Here is an 8,208-nt window from a genome sequence, read left to right as displayed (position 1 = left end):
TGTTTGCAAACCAAATAAATAAATAAAAAATCATTCCTAACCTAATGGTGTATAGGTTATTGCGTTGGTACATGAATTGCAGCGTAAGATGGTCAGTCTTACGCTTCAGGTGCCAGTCCAAGGACAATGAAATATTCCCGTGTAAAAACACCTTTTTAAATAAATATTTCATGTCAGCCATGTCGGGAATCGACCCCGAGACCTCTTGCATGATAGGCAAACGCGTTGACCACTACACCACAAGGCCGATATTAAATATGAATAATGTTGCTAAATAAAACAACCTTTCAACAGTGTTTTGGCGATGTCCAAATGTTTGTAGACTGGCTGAATTTCCTCCCTAGGGAGTTATTTAAATTTAAATTTGTTGCAACAGAGAAGGAAAACATTTTTGAAACGAAAGAATGAAAATTTAAAAATTGTTTTCAAGCGTTGCCTAGTAGGTGAAATGGTTCAGCCGGATGAATCTTACCTACATAATAAAGGCTTCAGCTCTTTTACTTAACCAAAGTCAACAGACGGAAGAGTTTAGGAAATATAAATATTTATACATGGGCAGAATAGTGAATGTTACACAGTGTGTACAGTGGCAACTTAAACCAGCCAATGACAGGTTATAATGCCCCTCTCAAAAATGTTTTTCTTCTCTGTTGCAACAAATTTAGATCAAAAACAACATTTTTTAAATAGTGGTCGTTCTTCTTCTTCTTTACGTGTCATGTCTGGTCCCTCCGACGTTAACGATCACTTGGGAGAAAGCTTCCGTATCCTGAGCAGAGCGAAACAGCTCCTCCACGACTCTAATCCTGGTCCGTGCACGGATGTTTTGAAGCCAAGAAAGCTGTTTTGTTCCCCCTCTACGTCCCTCAATTTTCCCCTTCATTACAACTGAAGTATGGCATATTTATCACCTCTCAACACATGGCCAAAATATGAAATCTTACGGAGCTTAACTGTGGTAAATAGTTCTCTATTAGTATTGGCTCTACGTAATAATTCATTGTTGGTTATCATATCCGTCCAAGATATTCTTAAAATTTTACGGTGGATCCACATTTCAAATGCTTCAAGGCGATTTATAATATTAACTTTTAGAGTCCACGCCTCTACACCGTACAGTAAGACAGACCATAAAATATAACATTTGATCATTCGTTGTCTCAGCTTTAGGTTTATATTATCGTCACAAAGAAGATTTTTCATTTTGTTGAATCCTATTCAGGCTGCTTCTATTCTGCATTTTATCTCAACGTCGGGGTCTAGACTTTCCGTTATGATACTGCCTAAATACCTGAACTTTTTTACTCTCTCAATATTGACACCTTTAAATTGGAGATTTACATTTAGATGACTCTCTTGGCTAAAAACCATAAGTTTAGTTTTGTTTCCATAATTATTCAAAAAAACAATTTTGTAATTTATTTTATTTATTCATATTTTTCTCTTACAAACTATAATTAATTTAAAAATAATGTGACCTTTCTGGGGTTACCCGTGCCGAAGATACTATCAATATACTTTTTTGAAATGTTTTTACATTTGAGAACAAACAAAGAAGACTAACTTAATAAAAAGAGATCATTAACAAAATGTTCACAATTTTAAAAATTACGTATATATGTACATCTATATTATTTATATTACAAAACGCACAATGAAAATAACAAAAACCTAGCATAAGCCATACACTTGTTGAGCGGTTGATTCAATATTGGTTTGGGTAAATGAGACAATCCATTTTACTTCTACCTAGCTCCACTATCCATTTTTTATAGCCTTTTTAAACATTTTCTCGTTACTAATCGTTTTAATAGATTGGGGAAGTAGGTAATAGATGTAATTGAATAATACTCAAAATTCCTTCGTCCGAATGTGGTAATAGTTTGTATTTGTTGCAATTGTCTTTGTGTTAAGGATCTAGTGATTACATTATTTGTATGTGATCTATTGTAGGGGTTATGTCTTTCATTTGAGTAAGAGTAGTTTTTGAATATGCACTAAAACAATTCATGGCTTTTTACCAGTCGTATGATTCTGGGTAGGGCTTCCAATTTTAGTATACCGAGATCCCGTTATACAGGATACCTGCATGATTTTCTCATCCCGCTCGGAACGAGATCCTATGGGATTTGCGGGATCCGGGATTTCGGTAAAAATACTTTATTTGATTTATCACGGACTTTTATTTTTTCTGTCAATTCTTATATATCTTTTGACGCCATATTACAGCTTAACTCGTTTCTATGTCTCTATTTAAATTAATAAAAATTACAATAGCTGAATGCTTAACACAAATTATTAAAACTCTGCGCTGGAAAACGCGGGATCTCGTAAATACCGTGATCCCGCAGGATTGAAATTCTTTGATCCTAAAATACTGAGATCGCAAATGTGTGAAAAAATTACAAAAGACTAAGTCCCTAAACATAATAAATCTGGCATACACAAATTAAATTGTAATGATTGCGATTAAATCTACATTGGAAAAACTATAAGATACTTTAATATTAGAGTAAAAGAACACTTAAGGTGCCAAAATAATAATAATTTTTCTGAATTCGCAAATCATCTGATGGAAAATAATCATAATTTCAATAAAGATACTGGATCAAAAGTTCTTCGTGTTGAAAATAAAATTTTAAAATAAGACAACTTGAATATCTTAGAAACTAAAAAAGCAATTCATAATAAGATAAAAATAATAAATTACCAAATATACAATATTTCCTTTACTACACTTCTGTCTAGTTTTGGGCGTGTCCATCTCAAATTACGTTTCCCATCCTCACAAGACAAAGAGACTTGATTTATCAGTTCCATACGAAGCACAACACATTCACTAGTTAAGTATACTTTGATTAAGAAGCTTGTATTGCTTTGAAACCGGTCGGTAGAAAAAATAAAAAAAGAGTGGTAAAAAACAAAGCTGTTTATATTTTCTTATTTTTTCTTTCATAATTTTGATTTCTTATGGCCTGTTCTAATATTTATTTTAATTTCGACATTGATTGACATGTTGAGAAGGTTGGGTGTTTAACTCGACAAAAACACGAGAGCCATACATATGTGTTTTAGTAAAATGATATATCTGAAAAAGCGATGGTTGCCAACCGCGTTTTGCACCTTGTTGGAATTCCTAATGAGCGTTGGTCCTGCCCAACAAAGGCACGCGCCACTGTCTGCTGTCTGTTCACTGCACTAAGCTTATTCTGAATCTACATCTACCATTTACTATTAATTTTCAAAATCCACTAATTCACGTGCATAATTTCCGACACATTGTGTCTCTAAGATTCAAAGGGAAACAAGCTCAACACCGCATTGCTCAATATATTGCTGATAAACCTTATTTGTAAAGTCTGTTCATTACTACAAGAAATTCCAAACAAACAAACCAGCCGCGTGATACCCGACGGAGAATAGCCTATTTCACACATATTAACGGCAAGGTAAAATTGTAATGAATATACATTTATTAGATGCGTTAGTACCTATTTAAATTTAATAATATTTATATTTGTCGTTTTTTTTATAAAACTCCATAACTTTTTTTCATGAACAGAAAATATAAAAGGAAAAATGATGAAACCCATTAAACCGCAAAACTGGCTTGTCAGCAGGTTTCCTATTTTTCCTTTACAAAGAAAAACGTTAGAGAAAAAATATATATATACTTTTTAAAGGAATAACCTGCTAAGCCTCTATTTTGATGCTTGTCAGCAGGAAGGATAGAGATGATTTGGACGGAAGTAATGAAAAATACACCGCAACCACCAGACCAATTGAGAAAAAATCTTTCTTGGATTTTTTCTTGCAACTGGTGGGAATCGAACCCGCGACGCCAGTTTCACAGTTGGCCGTCTAACCAACTGCGCCACGGCGCCTGTCTAAATTTAAAAAGTCATATAAATATTATTAAAAACTAAAAACATACGTTTTTTTTACACCAAATCTCTTTACAAAAATTTAAATAGATTACTGTGAATATAAAATAATAATCAATATAAAACCTTGTTACATATAAGCCCTTTAATTTTATTTTCGTAAAAGTTTTGTCAACATTTTCTTGATTTGCTTAAGAATCTTCTTTAAAATGTTGATAATTGTATAACATTATCAATAAAAACTCCTCTTCAAAGCATAAAAAAAAGAAATATTAGTATTCTTATAATTTATACAAATTTTCAATTTTGGTGACCAGTTTTAACGAGTTGTAAATAACTAGCTTTTGGAAAATGGGAATCATGTTGGGGTAGAGTGGGGTTCGAACCTCAAACAAGCCGACAAAAATCCGATTCAAATAATATAAGTAAAACTTATCAAAAGAGATTTTAATGATAAGTTTATAAAAATCATTATTTGAATTTTGCGAATACTCTCAGGTAGAAATCCTGCAAAAGGAAATCGACTGGAGATTAGTCGGTCTCATGATGTACTAGTCATTGCGTTTGCCAGGCATTAAGTAAATAAATAATTGTAAAACATTAAATATATATCCACCGTATTGTATTTTATCGTGCAATTGTAGTGCAGATTTAGTGGTGTGAAATGGGCCAATCATGCGACATCACGCAGTGGGCTCGTGGTTTGCACGTGCACAGCGGTCCAGTCTTCGTGAATGTACGGTAACATAGTCATTCTAATTAAAGAAACTTTAAACAGTATATAGACCATTTTTTTCAATAATTCCACGCTCATTTTTGTTGATGTATAATGTATTACGCCATTTTCGTTTTATAATAACCTGAAAAAAATAAGGGGTTGTTACAAAATAATCTAAGGACTGTTAATTTTTTGGAATTTTTAGCCACAAAAAAAATTGTGTTCTTATATTAGAACTGATTTTTTACTTTTTTTATTTCTATCGTATAATTTTATATAGTCCTTAAAATATAGCTTGATTAGAATGATAGTTGTCAGCAAAAGTGACGACATAACTTTGTAGTAACGTCTAACGAGTGATTTACGGGTATATTGATACACGAAAAATCGTTCGTATCTGGCATGTTAATTTATTTTTTTTATACAATGCTTGACATACAAATAAACATAATTATATAAAATCAGCTTTAAAACTAAAATAAATCTGATTATTAACAACATTCTTATAAGGTTACGTCATTTTGCAAAAATGTTAAAGATGGACAAATTAATCAGTGTAAATTGATCGAATAAAAAAAATAAAAAATTTTGCTGTTCATGAAAAAGTACAAAATGTCTTGTTTTTACTGGATTGTCTTAAATTATCTATTATAGGCTTGTTTTCGCGTTTTTATATCAATTTTCGGAAACAGAGTTTCATGTTTGCATGAAAAAACTTCAGTAGTTTCAATTCTTTCCATCCATTCGTCACATTAGTTTGGTAGCTGTCATTTTAATCAAGATATATTTTAAGGACTATAGCCTTTATTTAAATTTGAAATGAAATGTATACCAACACACAGGCCATGCCTTTAAGGGATTTTTTGCGTTAATGTCATAGTTTTTTTTTTGTATTTGTACTTATGTATACCTATTTTAAAATAAAAATAAAAAAATATAATAAACAAAATTTAAAATTTAAAATTGAAATAAAATATTATTAAAAATAATGTTTTAGGGCAGTAGACGAAAAAACTCACCTTTGCAATAAAAACCTATTACAAATTTTATTAATTAATGTTACGTTATTTTATTTTGATTAACAACCTTTCATAACCTCTTCGAGCCCAATGCCAATTTATCAAGTTTTTTGTGTTCTTAATTAATGTAATTAGACCACATTAAAAAAAAAACACTAGTTTAGGGAGAAGGGATAGTATCATATATGAAACTTTAGACTCGATTTTATCTTCAATCAACCAAAAACAAAAATAAGACATGTCATAGAGAACTTAGTATTAGCATACAACTTTGTTTTAAAATATTTATAAATCGAATGCATACTTTTGAATCTATATTTATTTGTCTTAAATCAATAGAAAGCATAATAGAAAATAATCTCTTATTACAATTAGACTCGAACTTTTATTAAAATAGAGAATTATGAATTAAATCCATATCAGTATATTTTGTCAGCAACATTTTCACAGCTTAAAATCATGATATTTTAACGGCATTCTTGAATTAAAACTCACTTCAAATCAGTAAAATACTTTTCCATTTGTAAAACGAAAATAAATATAAGAAATGTGTTACTTTAGATGGATATTATAAATAGTGAGATAGAAATATATAAAAGTATATACATACGCGATACCGGGGTCCCGGAGAGGATAAATATATGTTTTTTTTATTATCCTCATTATTATTTATACATTAAAGATTTATTGATGTATTCGACTCTTATTTTCTCTACAGAAATTGAAATATTTGTTTAAAATTTTATCTTAATAAATATTCACAAATGTGAACTCAAGATATCATTATTATATTATTATTTTTAGGCCGAACATTTGGAATAATAAAATATGTCAACACACGTAATTATTTATTTGTGATCACACGGCAGGAATAAATTTGTTTTTTACTCATGTAATATTTCAGTATTATTTACTCAACGCGTGAAGGTTTTAAAATCTATGAGAATCAAAAACAGTCTTCATTATACTTAAGGGCTACTCCCTTTTGTCGGCTTTTGGCAAATGGCATAAATAAACTTTAGGCAGTCTCAGCATCTAAAAACATTTTTACAAAGATGATGTACTGCGTGGGTTTCTGACTACCGCTGCGCGCTGACAAAAAAGCCTCACTATGATGATAATAGTACTGAATTGAAACATACTTTATCATGCTAAATATACATTGCAAGAGATTTGTAGTACAAAATTAAGCCACTTTCTAGGAAGTAATTGGTCCAATTTTTAAATAATAATTATTACAGCCGATGTGAAATTCACTGTGGAAGAGCCCGCACGAAAGAATCGCGAAAAGGGGAAAGTTTTATTTAATTAAATATTCTTATTTCCTTAAGTTGCACAAGTGGAAAAGATACAACTTTAAAAAGTTCAAGGGTAAAATATTCACATCTTCCCGTCAATTTGCTCACAGTTTTTGTACCCATGAACTCGTTCACTGTCTTATAATTTGTAACAAATTATCTATGAGAAATATGTAGTCAGCTAAAATGTTTATTTCTTACTAAAACATTATGCCACTGTTTCATTATTGACGTGATGTGTATATATTCAGTACTTTGTTACGCAATAAAGTTGTTTGCATAATTAAGTAGAAGAAATTAAATAAATCTAGTCTCCATTATTTCGTAAATTTATAATAATTGTGCTGGGAATTTTTCGTAAAACAAAATGTACTTAACGTTATAATAATCGAGCAAATAAAAGCATTTTTATAAGTGAACGCAATTAATTAAGTAAAGCCTATCCGTATCAACTACTCAAAATGCTATGTGCCATATAACGCTCGTGATGTTTTAACTATTTTTCATTTTTTCCAGATCCACTCCTATGTGGAGCAGTTGGACACCATCAGACGCCTCCAGAAGACCCTATCGCTAGCCAGTGGTACCAGCACTCTCGCTTTCTCCCACGTCAATCTCGCTTCCCTTTGTTCCGCGCAATAAAGCCGGATCGTCATCAACGGCCTTCCAGGACGGCAGGGGCCCGCAGTTGTGAAGAAGAGGCAACTTGGATTAATACCCGTATGCAGAGACAAACCTTAAGGTGAGGAAAGTACATTCTATTGTCTTCATATTCGGTTTATTCTCTGCATTTGAAATTAGAATGTACTTTCCTTACCTTAAGTTTTGTCTCTGCATACGGGTATAAGGCTCTCCTGAGACAACCGCAGCACGTGTCCAAGCCAGGTCCACCCCCGCATCCTCAAAACGCTTTTTATAGGAGGCTGCTGCGTCCGTCCTCGAACTTTGAAGATAGGTTTGAAATCGAACCACCTTAATACTCCTCACGAGCATTTACCCTCAAACCAGTAGTATGTTTTTTCTTTAAATTCTGGTAAGGTGCCAGAATTAGTGCACCCATGTAAGAGTACTGGCATTATACAAAAGTTGAATAATCTGCATTCCGTTTTGACCGAGTTTAGATTAGAGTTCCAGGCAGCACGCATCGTTTTTAATTTAATTATATGTTATTGACCTACATACATATGAATCATCTTGTGATCTCGAGGCTAGTGTCGTAGACTTACGGATCAAACGTACTCCGCTCTACCACAACTTGATTCCCATTTTCTAATAGTGAGTTATTCACA

General features: G+C 32.0%; 1 non-coding gene across 1 annotated transcript; it reads right to left on the bottom strand.

Moving 5' to 3' along the window:
• Nucleotides 1-174: 174 nt before the first annotated feature.
• Nucleotides 175-247, bottom strand: TRNAD-AUC (transfer RNA aspartic acid (anticodon AUC)). Its single transcript has one exon. It is a non-coding gene; the product is annotated as a tRNA-Asp (tRNA).
• Between the last annotated feature and the right edge of the window lie 7,961 nt (nt 248-8,208).

The sequence above is a fragment of the Micrasema longulum genome, unplaced genomic scaffold, assembly GCF_059751315.1.
Source record: "Micrasema longulum isolate JH-2025_06_02 unplaced genomic scaffold, ASM5975131v1 h1tg001212l, whole genome shotgun sequence".
Lineage (NCBI taxonomy): Eukaryota > Metazoa > Arthropoda > Insecta > Trichoptera > Brachycentridae > Micrasema > Micrasema longulum.
Note: the sequence above shows the minus strand (reverse complement) of the source record. Positions and strands in the feature narration are given on the sequence as shown.